This window comes from Herpailurus yagouaroundi, unplaced genomic scaffold (assembly GCF_014898765.1).
Source record: "Herpailurus yagouaroundi ecotype Mexico unplaced genomic scaffold, PumYag 165, whole genome shotgun sequence".
In the NCBI taxonomy this organism is placed as follows: domain Eukaryota; kingdom Metazoa; phylum Chordata; class Mammalia; order Carnivora; family Felidae; genus Herpailurus; species Herpailurus yagouaroundi.
The window spans coordinates 5,338,933-5,355,412 of record NW_024412406.1 but is presented as its reverse complement, the minus strand read 5'-3'; the positions used below and the strand labels follow the sequence as shown (position 1 = coordinate 5,355,412).

General features: G+C 44.8%; 1 protein-coding gene across 3 annotated transcripts in view; it reads right to left on the bottom strand.

Annotated features, from left to right (window-relative positions):
* Positions 1 to 16,480, bottom strand: part of ZNF704 (zinc finger protein 704) — a 191,790-nt gene that overhangs the window by 53,833 nt on the left and 121,477 nt on the right. The window lies entirely within an intron of this gene.

Sequence of the window (16,480 nt, the reverse complement as noted above, 5' to 3'; positions counted from 1 at the left end):
GCACAGGTGACACACAGTGAACAACAGACAAGGCTGGTGGGGAGAAACACAATTATCAGTAAACAGAGAAAAGGGAAGAATAATTTCTGATAGTAACAAGTGCTATGAAGGGTATAAACAGGTTGGCGTGACAGTGACTGAGGGCGGTTGCACTCAGGGTGGTCAGGAAAGGTTTCTCTGAGGAGATGACATCTAAGGTGAAGTGTGAAGGGGGAGGGGTCAGTCCTAAGGAAGTAGGGACATGCCCTCCTAGCAGAAGGGACAGCTGTGGAAAGGCGAAGTGGCAGGAATGAGCGCCAGATATTTGAAGAACCACCTGCTTTGGGTGAGAAGGGGAGAGGGGTGCAAAGCTGGTCATGTGGAGTCCTGTGGCCATGGGAGCGACTTCAATTTTATTCTAAGTGGAAGGCGTTAAGCAGGCCTAGTGACACAATATGATTAAAAGTAACTACCTGAGCTACTATATGGAGAATGGACTTTAGGGAAGGCAGACCAGAAGCAGGGAGGCCAGTAGGAGAGACCTGCTAGGAGTCAAAACAAGAGGAAAAATAGCGGCTAGGACTAGGGTGGGGACAGTGGCAGGTAATCTGGCAGGACTGGCTCATGCACCGAGGGTGGGAAACGAGCAAAAGGGAGCAATCCAGGCTGGCTCCCAGGCTTTTGGCGTGAGCATTCACTAGAGCCATTTATTGAAGTAGGAGAGAGTGGAGGAGAAAGGCAATTAGAGGTATTTCAATTCCTGTGCTCTGCTTTGCTATACTCTCCTAGAGGAAGGATAGGTCATAGGAGTTACCATGCTGTTACAGTGAAGAGCCACTGGTAATCATTCATTGAGATGGAGAGGTTACTCTGGTTCATTAATTTTGGCCGGTGAACCCCGAGTGAAGGTTCCTGAGATAATGGTCATTGTGAACTGGAGTCAGCTTGTTGAAGCTTATTTCAATAAAGGAGTTAATATCAAGAGGCAAAGACTTACATAATACATTGACATCAGATAAATTGTGCCACCTCCTGAGAGATGAACATTTTCCATTTTCAAATTAGGGAACAGTTGAAGAAGTACAACAGAGGATTAATAAACCATACTGACAAATGAATGTCACGTTGGCAAATACGGCTTTCATTCAAGGGGTGCCGTATAATTTGTAACAGCGATGAACTCTTAGAGATTGAGACTTTATAGCATCACTTCACAATACACTGGGAAAAGAGACTCATAAATTGGCGAAAAATCAAAGTATCCCCAAAGTTAGGGGCTGCTTAATTTATTTCACCACGAGGTCATAAAAATCATTACAATTCGGCTCTCCAATGTCCACGATGACCCTGAATTACTAAACAAAGCTTACTCTTTCCATCCTAGGTGCCAAAAGAGGAGAATCTTTCAAATTTCCTTCTATAGTTCTTCTCAAAGCACCTTCCCCTCTTTCTTGGCAAATTGTTCTATCAAAAGACAAATTAGGTGTTTTTTTTTGTTTGTTTGTTTGTTTGTTTTTACAGAGAATGGCAATTCAATGCTTCTAGAAAGCAAGCTTGAAAGTACACAGTGAAACTCACTTTGCAGGAGTTCTTAAGACAATTTCATACACTTACGGGGAAAAAATGCTCATTCATTTGGCACACAATTAAAAGATTTTACAACATCCATAATTTACACAAGCCTCATACTTGGGAGGAAAGGTGATGCCAATGTCTTACAGAAACAAAGCTTCCTGAAACAGCACCAGAAAAAGAACTCAAAGTGCCTTAAGATAAATTTGAATGTGTTGCTGACTCTATCTCCCTATGTAGTCACAGGGGGAGGGAGTAATTGGAGGCCTTGAAGGGGAAAGGTTTGCTCTACAACCTGCTGTCTAGACCTTGGGGTTCCCCTGCCGGTCTGCCCTCCCCAGAGCCCAACTGTCAGGATCACTCCATGCCAGTGGGGGGCACACAGGAGCAGGCTGCTGTCCTGTCTTTCAAGACTGGATTACTGGAGAGGCTGACTTCTCTTTCCAACTGTCCACCTTCTCTTTCTCTTAGTAACAAAAGGCTTGAGAACCAGGGTAAGCAGTATGAGCTTGGCACAGAGAAATGGCATGACTAGAGGGAGAAGTCCCCTTGCCCTCTGGGGCTTGCTATACAGTCAGGCCTTTCCCCCCACTTACATCTTCGTTTCAGGGACCTTTATTTTTCCTTCCTCAATCTGCTTTGTATCTTTTTGGATTTTTTTTTTTTTCACATCTAAGGCGAACATTTTGTTTTAGAGGTCTGACCGATAATTAACTCAATCAATTTATTTATTTACTTATTTATTTATTTATTTAGTCAACGTTTATTTATTTTTGGGACAGAGAGAGACAGAGCATGAACGGGGGAGGGGCAGAGAGAGAGGGAGACACAGAATCGGAAACAGGCTCCAGGCTCTGAGCCATCAGCCCAGAGCCCGACGCGGGGCTCGAACTCACGGACCACGAGATCGTGACCTGGCTGAAGTCGGACGCTTAACCGACTGCGCCACCCAGGCGCCCCTCAATTTTTTAAATATGAAGATCAACAGGGAATGTATCATTATAAAATACGCACTTGTTTTGCACTGCCGAAGTCTACGACTACATTTCAAAACAATTATTGAGTGTCATAAACTGGATTTCTGACCAAGAGTGAAAAGAGTAATAAACATTAGAACCATCCGAGCGTTTTTGTGTTTGTATTTCCTCTGGCTTTCCCACTGGCATTGGAGGCCACTGACAACAATAAAAAAAAAATCTAAAGAATACGTTGTTACTGATTCAATTAACCTGTATCTCTCTGGGAGTATTTTCTCACGCTGCATGAAATGTTACCAGATGATGTGGTCTTGTGCTGAGTTGTGTTTTTGTTTTTATCTTTGTTTAATTTCTTTTGGTTCAGTACTATCTAATTACTGATTAATTTGGGCTGCAAATTCAAATCCTTATAATTAAACAGGAAGAGATGATATACAAAGTAGAGTTTGTTACACTTTGAGAAAATTGCCAGAAAGCCTTCTGGTAGGTTTACAGTTGTCAAGGGAAAAAGAAACCCACCAGAGGTGATGTGAAATATTCTTTCCTGATTTGAAACTGAATTTGAACCTACTGTTGAAAACCTTATCCACCCCATGTTTGCAAAAGGCTGAGGTCTTTTTCAATTAATCCTTCCTCTCAGACTTTGTTGAACATTATGGAACTTGGTAAAATTTAGAATTATTTTAAGATGATAGTAATACTTGTTGTCGTCATATACAGGATTTGTTCCTCATGTTGACTTGGCTTGGGTGGATGAATAGGATTTCAAGATGACAGGATCCCATTTCAGGCAGGAAAGCAGGCAAGTCTTTGGCCTGCCGTCTGCTTACAGTCCTATTTGAAGGATGTAGTGGGTGATGAGAGAGGACACCCCTGGGCCAGCTCACGGGGCCTTGTGCCAGGCTAAGTGGTTTGTCGTATTCTTTTAAGCAGAGAGAAGCCACTGAACATTCATCAACCTGGGAGAGAGATGATCAATCTGTATTTTAGAAATGAATCACAATTGAAAATGTTTGGAAAGGGAAGGAGCTAAAGGAAGGCTATTTAGCTATTTATAGTTAAATCTTGCCTCAAACTCAAAGTGTCAGACTAAGGGACAACTACTCTATGAAAAGAGGTATTTAGTCTATGAGGACAGGAGTCCCTTGATATCTGGTAAGGATGTATCCTGGACCTCTCTGGGAGAGTTGATAACGGTAATGGTCAAGAGTGCAGGCTCTGGAATTAGATCACGTGGCTTCAAGTCTACTCTGTGCCATTACTAGCTATGACCTTGGGTAAATCACTTGACATCTCTGAATCTCTGTTTCTTCATCTGTAAACGGAGGATAAAAAGAGATCTGTTGAGAAGATTCAGTGAGAAAACACACACGAGCACCAGGACACAATCTCAGCCACCGTCGGAGTTCCGTAGATGTTGGCTATTATCAAGCGTCAAATTCACGAATATGCCCGTCGCATACCTCCCCCCTGAAAGAGGACAGTGTTAGATTACTTCACTTGCTCTTCTTATGAGGCACCAGCACTAGCAGTTGTTGCTTTTGGCGGGGGGGGGGGGGGTGTTATTATCTTTCATGGTGAACAGAACTGTTGTAAGTTCTTAGGAATTACTCTGTAAGACGTGGCAACTGGCTCCTGGAGGGCCAGCTGCTAGTCCCTCACTGGAGCTTCACAGGACCTTGGCAACCACACAGCCCATGACATCATGGCTCTTGAGGGCTGTTCACAAATAGCCAAAGCCTGGAAGGCGGTTTGGATTTTATGTGTAAGAGTTTCTGCCTTCATTCCTCAGTCTTGGGTACTAGCCATGTGCTAGGGGCTCTTCTAGCAACTGGAAACACAGTCTGAAGGAAAATCAGGCAGAGTCTGTGCCTTTCTGAGCTCTAGTCTTGAAAAACCAGTCCTTAATCAAACACACAGCAAATAAACATTAACCTACAGATGTGACAAGTGCAGGAAGGAACGGTATGGATTTGAGGAGGCTCTATCTAGGCACCGCTGGGGAAGGGGAGACCCCTGGGCTAAGGAGAGAGCTTCCGGCTAAGGGGGACAGGAAGCGAGCACTGATGCTGCCTAAGAGAGCTCTGGGCTGGGTAGTGCAAAAGCAAGGGCAAGGCTCCTTCAAAAGGAACAGAAAAAGGCTGAGCACAGTAAGTGTCCTGTGCACTTGGAGAGGGGACAGCTGGGTGGGGCTTTCGAAGTTCTGTAAAGGTTTTAACCCTCATCTTAAAGGCCCCAGGAATCACTGAAGTGTTTCGAGCAGGGTGGGGTTGGAGAGGTCACGGAGGTTGGGGCGATGCTATCAGATTTGCTTTTCAACAAGCTCACTCTGGCTGTCGTGTGGAAAATGAGTTCCTTTGTTTGACAACCAATCTTTTATCTGAGGAACCGACTGCCTGGTGACTGTGGCAGCAGGTTGCAGAATGACATCATCTGCGACATGAAGAGGCAATCAGGAGTGTGGGCAGCCTCAGCCGACTCAGCCCCGGGACCTGGGTCTTATGCTGGTCGGGCCCTGGGCGCTCGGCCGTGGCCTGTGCTGACAAGGCCACCTATTGTTTATACTGCAAGAAGCCTTTTTAGTTCTTTTGAGTCACTTCATGCCTGAATGCCATCTGCTTCGAGGGTGCATGCAAACACGGTCTCCCCTGGCTAACCCACCAGCTAACAGAGAAACGTTTTACACCCTGGAGAGCCATAAAAGACATTTATCTGCAATTAAAGCACTGTAGTAACAAACGGAAATAAAAATGAATAATACATTCCTTAGATTAGCACTAATCCAGTTCCTTAGCAACTACAGAAATCTTCTGTCTAGACCAAGTTTGATTACTTTTAAAACTTGTGATAATCCTAAAACAAGGAATGAAGTCAGAAAATGAAATCTCTTGTACAGAAAAGCCCACGGTAACCAGCTCTAATCTTGGAATTCTGGGAAGCCTTTACTAAGGGTTTGGAAAACTGGATTCAGTTAACTTTTAAATGCGATTAAGCACAAAACTTTGTTTCCTTTCTAAAGGCATCTTGTAGCAAGAGCAGGAGTGTCGTTAATGTTAACCCTTCCGATTTCATTTTAGTTTTGTTTCTTTTAAGGCTCTAGGGAAGATTAAGGAAGCTACCTATTGCATAAAGTGTCTGGTGGGCTTGATCAAACGAGATGGGAAAATTAGAGCAAACACATCATAATACATAGGCAATACAGACTAGTACTTCTGAAGCTACCTGTGGTGAAGGATCATTTTATTTATTTTTATTTAGATCCAAGTTAGTTAACATATAGTGTAAAATGATTTCAGGAGAATTTACTGATTCATCACTTACATATAACACCCACTGCTCATCCCAACAAGTGCCCTCCTTAATGCCCATGGACCATTTAGGCCATCCCCCCACCCAACTCCCTGCCAGCAACCCTCAGTTTGTTCTCTATATTTAAGAGTCTCTTATAGTTTGCCTCCTTCTCTCTTTTTATCTTATTTTTGCTTATGTTCATGTTTTGTTTCTTAAATTCCACATGTGAGTGAAATCATATGATATTTTTCTATTCTATTGTATGTATGTATGTATGTATGTGTCTGTGTGTGTGTGTGTATATACATATATCACATCTTCTTTATCCATTCATCAGTTGATGGACATTTAGGCTCCTTCCATAATTTGGCTGTTGTTGATAGTGCTGCTATAAACATTGGGGTGCATGTGCCCCTTAGAATCAGCATTTTTGTATCCTTTGGATAAATACCTAGTAGTGCCATTGCTGGGTCATAGGGTAGTTCTATTTTTAATTTTTTGAGGAACCTCCATACTGTTTTCCCAAGTGGCTGCACCAGTTTGCATTCCCACCAGCAGTAGAAAAGGGTTCCCCTTTCAGTGAAGGATCAGTTTAAAGGAATCTCTAATCTGTCATGGATCGATACTTCTGTAAAATACAAGACAAACCGGCCCATGGCAATTGTGGCTCTGTCATATTGCTACTCGAGCCTCTAAACTATTGCTTCTCCTCAATTTCTGCACCTAGCTCATGGTAGACTGGGAACAGAGTTTGAAGACTGTCACTGGCCCATGCTGAGTAGCGTGGAACCAGGCAATTGCTGTGATGTCCAATTCATTTTGCCAAAAAAGATGACATTCAGTCCTGTTTTGCTCTTTCTCCCACCTGCTGCTCTCTCCTCTTGGATCCTCACCATGACTTCTCTCCTGACCTTGGTCGCTCTGCTCACTGCACTCCATGTTCCACTATGAATAGCCCCTCACATACCCTCTCCCCTTTTACTGTACCGGGGCTTTCCCCTAGGGTCACTCCTCCTTTCCATTAGAGTTACTCACCCTGTCCCCCATGTCATCCCCCCTGCCCCCACTGTTGGCCTTCAACCTGCTCCCCTAGACCATCCTTCTTTACTTGCATGTAGAAACCCCAACCCTTGCAGATCAGGTGTGCAGCTATCTTGTTCTCTGTCTTTCTTCCTGTTTGAGTGTCTACCAGCGCTTCCATTAGCACCGCTTTCCCCTAAAAGTCACCAAATATTTTGGCACCGAAATTACAGCCATTATTATTATTTTTTCAACATTTATTTGTTTTTGAGAAACAGAGAGAGACAGAGCATGAGCAGGGGAGGGGCAGAGAGAGAGAGAGAGAGGGAGACACAGAATCCGAAGTAGGCTTCAGGCTCTGAGCTGTCAGCACAGAGCCTGACGCGGGGCTCCAACTCACAAACCGCAAGATCATGACCTGAGCCGAAGTCGGACGCTCAACTGACTGAGCCACCCAGTTGCCCCAGCCATTATTTTTACCTCATCTGGAATTATGATCCTAGGAGATGTAGGGAGAGCATCCCACTTCCTAACTTTGTAGTTTCTGTTCCCTTTGCCCCAACAACATTCAGCAGAGTGCTGAACTTGACAGGAAGGCCGCCACGGTCAGATGGACTGGGGTTTAATCCCCAGCAACTGCATTTACCAGCGGAGTGATTTTATGCAAATCATGTGGCTTTGTATAGCTTCATATTCCTTATTTATAAAATGGGAGCGATAATAACAACAACCTCACAGGGTTTTGGAAGAATTAAATAGTACATATAAAATATCTGGCATATACTAAACACGTAACTGTTTTCATCACTCTTTACCCAAACTCTTATTTCGGTGAACTGCTCTCAGATTAAAACCCCAAATTTTATCGGGGCGCCTGGGTGGCGCAGTCGGTTAAGCGTCCGACTTCAGCCAGGTCACGATCTCGCGGTCCGGGAGTTCGAGCCCCGCGTCAGGCTCTGGGCTGATGGCTCGGAGCCTGGAGCCTGTTTCCGATTCTGTGTTTCCCTCTCTCTCTGCCCCTCCCCCGTTCATGCTCTGTCTCTCTCTGTCCCAAAAATAAATAAACATTGAAAAAAAATTAAAAAAAAAAAAACACCCAAATTTTATCTACTGAAGTATTTATAGGTGAAATAACATGAAAACTAGGACTCACTTTAATGTACTTCAGCCTCCCACTCCCCCACCCCCAAAAATATGAGTTGGGGGATGATTAGATGAAATAAGATGGGTAAAAGGCTGACAACTGTAGAAGCAAGGCGATGGGTGCTCAGGGATTCATTGATCCTCACACTTTGTGCTTACATGAAACTTCCATAATATGAATAAAAATGAGAACACAGATCTCATTTTGGCCATAACCTGTCATTCCTCTTCCCCAGCCTCACGCTGCTCCTTTCCTTCTAGCTCCCACCGTCTCACTGCACCTGCACTTGCATCCCCTAGAGACAGCCAGTCTCTAGCTTCTTACATTTTCTCCCAGGTCACCAGCTCGATGCCGCCTACTTCTTCCCTACAGTTTGGGTTCCCCGGTTGAACACCTGGACCTCTCTCTCACCAGCAACCTTGAATCCCCAGCCTTTTGAGCCTTTTGCTTCACTGGCCCAGAACAACCAAACCCTGACTGGACCCTCTCCGGCTGTTCTCTCCTCCTCCAACCCGGGGCAGCCAAGTGTTGATGGAAAACACCGAAGACTGCTGAGTGGACCCATCCTCTGCATAGACTCTATCCGCGCTTCACTCCCTCAGATCCTTCCCCTGTCCTTGGCCAGCTCAGCTTCCCATTCACACTCAGAATTATCGCAGGTCTTCACCTCGCTCTCCAAGGTTCAACTCTCACAAACCCAAAAAGCAGATACTCTTACCTCCTCCATTATAGAGAAAATTGAGGCCACCAGGCATGGCCTTTATTACATTCCACCTTTTCACCTCCTTTCTTCAGTCTCTCAGGTAGGTAGGCGGAAATGTTGCTTTTCCTGTTTGAAGCCGTGCCTCCACCTGTGCTATCCGCACCTGCCTCCAAGACCTCGTTCTTCCCTCGAGTTCACACCAGCTTTTCTCTGTGTCTGCTGCCGTGCCCAAGCTGTTTCCCACCTGCACGCAGGGACACGGAGCAGGGGTGCACAGCATGGTAGAAAAGAACTGAGGAGAGCAGTTAGAGGGTTAGAGGGTCTAAGAGAGGAGAGGATCTCAAGGAGGGCATCCTCTTTGAGGATGTGGGAGACTGGCCAACACAGATCAGGACAGGGTCCCCTGGAACTAGCAGCCTGGAAGTAGGCAGAAACTTCAGCAGGAACGGAAGTGGCATGGCTATGGGTTGAGGAGCGAATGGGTAGTGAGGTTGTGACTATAAATGACTCTTCAGAGAATCTTCGCCATGAAGCGAGGAAGAGTGTGGTTCCTTGGGGGAGTCAGGAAAGTTTTCCCTTCAGAAGGATGGAACTCTAGCACATTGAAAGGCTGACAGGAAAGTGCCAGTAGCCTTGGAGAGGCTGCAGATGCAGGCGAGAAGGGATTATGAACGGACAAGGTCTTTACCGACGCTGCAGAGTGGGGTCCTGGGCTTGGGTGGAATTCGCTTTAGAGTTATAAGTGGAGCGAGGAGAACGAACACGGCCTGGGTGCAGGCACATTTGTAGGTGTGGGGCTCGGGAGGTGGATGGCATTTCTTCTTGGAGGTCTCTGCTGTGGTTCCCTCCTCAGAAGCAAACACGTTTCCACCTGGGAAGTGGGAGGGGGGACTCTGGCATGCAGAAGATTTCAGACAAAACTGACTGGGATGCGGGAAGTCTGGTAGGCAGCAGAGCAGGCCAGTGGAGGTTGGAAGCCTTGGCTGTGTCACGTGACCCATCAGGGTTCTGATGGCTGAGCCTGGAGCCTGGGGCTGTGAGGGCAGGCTGCTGCCTGGAGACCCCACTGGGTTTTCCTGGGAGGGCTTAATGAATAAGAGCACAGGCAAAGTGGAGAGTGGTGGTAAACCTGTGTAGGGGGAGATGGCCATGGGATCGTGGCCAGATTAGGAAGCGAGTAGAGGCTGGAGGGGACTGAAATATGGGGGATCAAATGGTGAGAAACTAGAGATCCTAATGAGCTGAAAAAAACAGTTGTGGTGGAAGCAGAAGAGACAAAGAGAGGTAACAACAGGAGGTTATGAGTAGAAGAGGGGTGCTGGAGATGGGGGTGTGATACAGAGAGGAATTCTGGGAGATGGCAGGGCTCGGAGTGTGGCCATAGGAGTGGGGGTGGAGGCAGAGTAGGGGTGAAGGTCACTGGATCGTGAATAGTGAGGCTGCATATGAGATGGGCACTGAGGTCATCCAGGATGATAGCAGGACTCAGGAGGAGAGGAAAGCTGTGACCAGGTAGCTCAAGACATCAGTAAAGAGTTAATAATGACCAAGGGGCACCTGGGTGGCTCAGCTGGTTAAGTGTCCAACTCCTGATTTCAGCTCAGATCTCACGGTTCGTGGGTTTGAGCCCCGCGTTGGGCTCTGCTCTGTCAGCCAGAAGCCTGCTTGGGATTCTCTCCCTCCCTCTCTCTCTCTGCCCCCCCCCCACCCCTTGCTCGCAAGCACGCTCTCTCTCAAAATAAACAAAAAAATTAAGAAAGAAAGAGTGAATGATCAAGATGGCAGGACAGCCAATCAGGGATAGAGGTGGATGATGCCCCAGTCATGGGGGCATGCAGAAATTCTTGGGAGATTCCCCACTGCCTTCAGGATAAGATTCAATGCTGGTGCGGGAAGCACTTGGCCCTCTCTAGCTGGGTCTCTCCACCTCCCCCCGCCCCACCCCAACAGGTGTTCTGCAGGACAGCTCCACACTCGTGGCAGTTCTCCATAATTCTCCTCCTCTCCATACCTTCGCACAAGCTATGTCCTCTGCTGGGAACAGGCTTCCTCCCCTTTCCACCTGGCCTGTTTCACTCACCCTTCCACAAGCAGCTCGGTGCCTCTCCAGGTGGTGCCAGGCGCCTCCGCTCCTGCCCTGTGTCACCTGGATGGCTGTGCTCTCACCTCCTCCCATCCTGTAGATCAGGACTCAGTCTGGCTTCTATTTCCAACATCTAGTACAAAACCCTGCCTAAGGTACATTCTTAGTAAAGGGTTTTTTCGCCCAAATCGGCATTTAGTCATGGTGGTTCACAGTTGTGGAGGGATGGCAGGGAGGAGCATAAAAACTTCTGCAGTTGTTCTCTGTTCTTTCTCTCTCTCTCTCATCTTATTTGATCTGGTAATTTATTCAGTTCTTCTGGTGGAAAACGATTCTTCAACAATGCAGCTGTTAAATAAATCATTTACATAAAATTTTTTACCAGGCCTAAAAGATGTTGGCCTATCTATGCAAAATTGATTTCGTTCCAGTGTCTGTGATAATTCTTCTATATTCACAAAGGCTCACAGACCTATCAGTGAACTCTAGAATGGCAGCAATAACATTATTAAATAATAAGTTCCAAATCCCCTGAAAACAATTCTGTGTGATTAGCTGGACTTCTTGATGTGAGCAGGCTGCAAAGTGTAGTTCAGGGAAGCATCGTGAACATCCCTAGATGGCCTTTGTGCTTTGTACGTTTGGCGTTTTTGATTGTAGCTAACACGCTCTCTCAGGAGTCACGAGGCCAGTCTTAAATCCATGAGGTTCTCTCTGAACACAAAGCCCTGTGTGCACATGGGGTGTCCTTCTGGGACTGCCATTTAGGCACCAGGTAATGAGATCAGAAGTGAGTTCCCTCCTGTAATAACATGTGATTGTGTGGTGTGTGTGTGTCCATATGTGTGTTATGTGGGTTGATGTCCTGTGTGGGTCTGTATGTGTCTAAGTGTCTGTATCTGTGGGCATACCTCAGTGAGTATATGTACTATGTGTTGTGTGCATGTGTGTGTGTGTGTGTGTGTGTGTGTGTGTGTGTGTGTGTGTGTATGTGTGTGTGTGTGAGACTGTCTCTGTGTGGATCTAGGTGCTTATCTGTGTCTGTGTACTGTGTGTATCTGTGTGTGCTCATCTGAGTGTCTGGGTCTGTGTGTGAGCATCTCCATGTGGACCTGTGCTCTGCGCACAGGTGTGATCTCATTGTGGCGGGGGGGGGATGAAAGGAAGTGGGTGCCTGTGCCCTCAGGCCCTGTGTCCCGTCCCTGGGCGGCCAGCCTCTTTTTTCCCAGAACTTTGGGATAGCAAAAATCCTTGCTGACTTCTGTCTGTTGCACTAAACATCTGCTGCTACTCAGCAATGGCCAAAGCCAAGTTGTCAGACTCTCTGGAAAGAGCTTGTAGATGTTTCAGAAAGCATTTGGCTGTCCAGTCAGTCTGGAGTCCTGGGGAGCACCTCATCAGGAAGGGCCTCCATGTATATAGGGCCTCCGTGTGTGCAGAGACTCCATGTGTTCAGGGCCTCCATGTGTGCAGAACCTCCATGTATGCAGAGCCTCCATGTGTGCAGGGATTCCACATGTGCAGGGTCTCTGTGTGTGCAGGGCCTCCGTGTGTGCAGAACCTCTGTGTATGCAGAGCCTCCATGTGTGCAGGGATTCCACATGTGCAGGGTCTCTGTATGTGCAGGGCCTCCATGTATGCAAAGCCTCCATGTGTGCAGAGGTGGTGGGGCCCAGGCTAATGGGGTGAAAGTGCACAGAGTCGTTTGGGCAATCTGCAGGTTAACAGTCCACCTGATAAATGTCACAGTTGTCCTCAAGAAGAAAACCATAATTAAAACTGCATCTCTCACACTTATATTTGCGTCCAAGTTGGGTCATTCCAGTACAGTTAATTACATTATTGCTTAGAGGTCTCAAATCCTTTTAGGCTTCAATAACGTAAAGAACTCTCAGTTACACTTTATAGTGATAATAGTTATTTCATGAGGACAGTTGGGAGAAAACAAATCTAGTGTTTTCTGGTTTGCCAATTAAAGAAAAATATGATGATTTTTATCCCCCTAGATTAAAAAAATAATAAGATTAAAAAATGCTGTCTTTTTTATTTCTGCTGCTTCTCTTACCTGAAATAGTAACATTATGTTGGCAATAGATCTAAATGTGGGCTAGAAGTGACAGCCGTAGCCACTTTATTGTTTTTTCAAAGAAAAAGGACTCATTACTCTCTACCACGCCACTCAACAGGCTCCCTGGGAGTGACAGGGAAAGCCCCCCTTCTGATAGAGCAGGTTTGGAGTCATCACTGTCCACATATTGCAAAGGCACTGGGGTACGAGCTCTGAGGGGAAGGTGCCGCCCTCCAGGAACATAATCTCGGCACAGGAGAACTGACAGACATGGTGAAATGGGTTAATTCGCTCTCATACTCTATGGTGAAGGTAAATGTAGACTTTTACTTATATTTTAAAATTTTGGTTATTTCACGTTTAACCTATCTGGGCACATATTTTGGCCACCTCTGGCTACATCCGTGGCAGGGCTGATGCCTCCACTGTCTTATGCTGCGAAGAGGGGAACAAACTGGTAAGTGATGTAGGTTGAATTAATCCCCTTTAAGCTGCTTAAGTTACAGATTTGGCTTAAAAAGGAGAAAAAAAATTGTCATCTTTTTTCAAAAACCACATCTTCTTTCTAATAATAGCTAATATTTAATGAGCATTCCCAATGCCAGGCTTTTTGTATACATTATTTTAGACTGCCATCATGGGTTGATATTACTTCCCCATTTTACAAATACAGAGACTGTGGTGACTTCCTAAGGGCAGGGGCCAGTCAGCCAGGCCTGCCTTATTTGTGGCTCAACGGGATCTTCATGTCACATACTAATGCTATTTGCATGATCATCTCCATAATCTTGTTTTATTTTTATTTTTTAAAAATGTTTACTTATTTTTGAGAGAGAGAGAGAGAGAGAGGGAGAGAAAGGGAGGGAGAGAGAGAGAGAAGGAGAGCAAGCGGGAGAGGGGAAGAGAGAGAGAGAGAGGGAGACAGGATCCAATGCTGAACTGTCAGCACAGAGCCTGATGAGGGGCTCCAACTCAGGAACCTCGAGATCATGACCTGAGCAGAAGTCAGACGTTTAACTGACTGAGCCACCCAGGTGCCCCTCCATAATCTTGTTTTGAATTTGAGACATCAATGTCATCTTCAGTAACTGAAACATATTTGTAAACTAAACGCAATTCATTGCAGATTATGCTTTTCTGTATTACGTTAAAAGTTATCTTCTAATGAAACAGATTTCTTTTATATATGTGAGTGATTACAAATTAATGAGAACATAGCATATAAAAGATCAAGTTGGCAAAATATATTGTTATAGTTTTATTACTCATATTAATAAACGGTGTTTTGCTTTCAAATGGATTCTCTGTGGATTTTCTTTAATGGGGTTCTCATAATATGCTTAAAATGTTTTGAATGATTAAATTTCAACTCAGCTCACATACCCAAATCCTGACCTCTCCACCAATGCCTCTTATATACTGTTAGGTTGAACCATCCGAAATTGCTGATAGGCACTATTTTTTATCTACACAAGTGGCAGTTTCATATGGTTCAATCTGATATTTACTCTTATTTTAAACATTTATCTTTAGTTTCCCAGGCTAGAAGTGAGCCAATTTATCCTCATTTTAAATTGATTGTTTCAGATCAATGAGCCAGACAATAGTTCTCTTTCGTAAGGTGTGTACTGTAGGTAATTTTATTTCTAGAGCTGACTTTCATTGAAGATAATCTGCTATTAGTATAGTTCAAGCAAGCTTCAATTCGATAATGTCTGCGGTGTGCAAAGTATTGCTCTAGGTAGATTTCCTTGCCCCATACTTGTCAATGTTCTACATAAGGCTCTTGGAATGCCCACGTTCTGGGAAATAAGTGGAGGCATCTACCCTGCCCTCTGGAGAATTCTCATACACACACAACATTACTGGCTCTGCTTCCTGTGTTTTCGTTTATATTTTAACCATGTTACCAATATATGTTTCAGTCAATCCATATAGCTATTATTTGATGACAGATCAATTCAGACGGTCTTGTATCTAGAAAACAGTAATTCCATCATTCTTAAATTTGTTCCTAACAGTACCATCTAAACGCTATGAAATCAAACCTATTTGTTGAACACCCAAAGGCCGAACAATCGCACATTTAGCTATGTATACTCTGTGCACAGGGAACATGACTTCCCCAAGGGAATAACCAGGAGAAACTGATCTAGTGAGGAACACAATGAAAAGGTTACTGCTGGGCATAACAGCAGATCAGTAACATGGCTGGTTGGCTCCTGGCCAAGGCATATCCAGTTTCCTGTAACAAGAGGTGGATGAATACAGGTTTGCAATGCCAAGCAGGGCTTAGGCTAAAGCCAAGTGGGGTCTACAGTCCAGGCAAAGCATTGCAGCTACTATTTCACATTTCTTCTGAAAACAATATAAATGGCTTATAAGCTTAGGATGCTAGAATGAATAATGTAAGAAGCATCACTGAAAATGCTTGTATAGCTATCAGGTATAAATAATAATTTCCATCGCTGCTGGTAATTTTTCACTCATTTAGGGTGTCATATTAGTGTAGCAGCCGTTTATAGGTGCACTTACTGTAACAGCATGTTGATTAAACCATGGTGAATTACCAATTCAATATATCTTCAATTGTGTGCCATTACAAAGTTCTAAGTATTTCAAATGCAAGCAGGCCCCTAGTTCAATGGTTACCTATCTGTCTTCTTTTTTTTTTTTTTAAATCATCAAGAAGGCTTATAAATTTGCCTTTCTGCGTGCTTGAACCCATGAGCCTATGATAAAGAATTAACAAACATAGAGACTACAAAATCTGGATTTATATGAAATTTGATGACAAAATGATCCAATTAAAATGATTATAAAAATATGGAGAAAAAAAGCCTTTTTGGTATGACATGACACTAACTCCATGGACGTTTCTCTTCTGACTTGGTATTTCAATGAAGTTTCATCCAGCATAGACAGAAAACAGCACCTGCTGTCATTTGTAGGCAGGTAACCTTCTAGAAGTTCAGAGAGGGAGCAAAATAACAGCTGTTCTATCAGTCTGAGTCTGCTGAGGGGCAGTCACCAAGACAGGATGAGTTCTTTAAGCGACTTGCTGGGGAAGAAGCCTATGATGGATAGGGTGGAGGGGGCACCAGAGACTATAACGAAGCTGCATCTGGGGAGATGGGAGCTGACAGTGATCCTGATGACAGTGGCGGGTCTGATACTAGCAGCAGAAGCAATGGGAGTGAACAGTGGTGAACAGCAACAGTCTCGAGGACACTGGGACTAATGATGTTTTGGTCACCTACCATAAAGATGGAGAAATCCATTGTGAATGGCAGGTCAGGTGTAAAATCTGTATCTGGAAAGAAAAAATGTATATATACATGCACACAAGATTTTGTATATTGTTTCAGCAGGTTGATGGGTTCCTTGAAATTGATCCATAACCTCCAGCAGGTTAAAAACTCACTATATTAAGGGAACTTAAGGGAGGACCTGTGGAGCTTAAAATATATAGCCTGTCTTTAAATGGTCTTATGTAATTGTTTTTTAAGGAGGATTCCCAGGGGATATCAGAAACCACCGTTTACTTATTCTGAGAGAAAGAGGGAGAGAGGGAGAGAGGGAGAGAGGGAGAGAGGGAGAGAGGGAGAGAGAGAGAGAGAGAGAGAGAGAGAGAGAGAGAGAG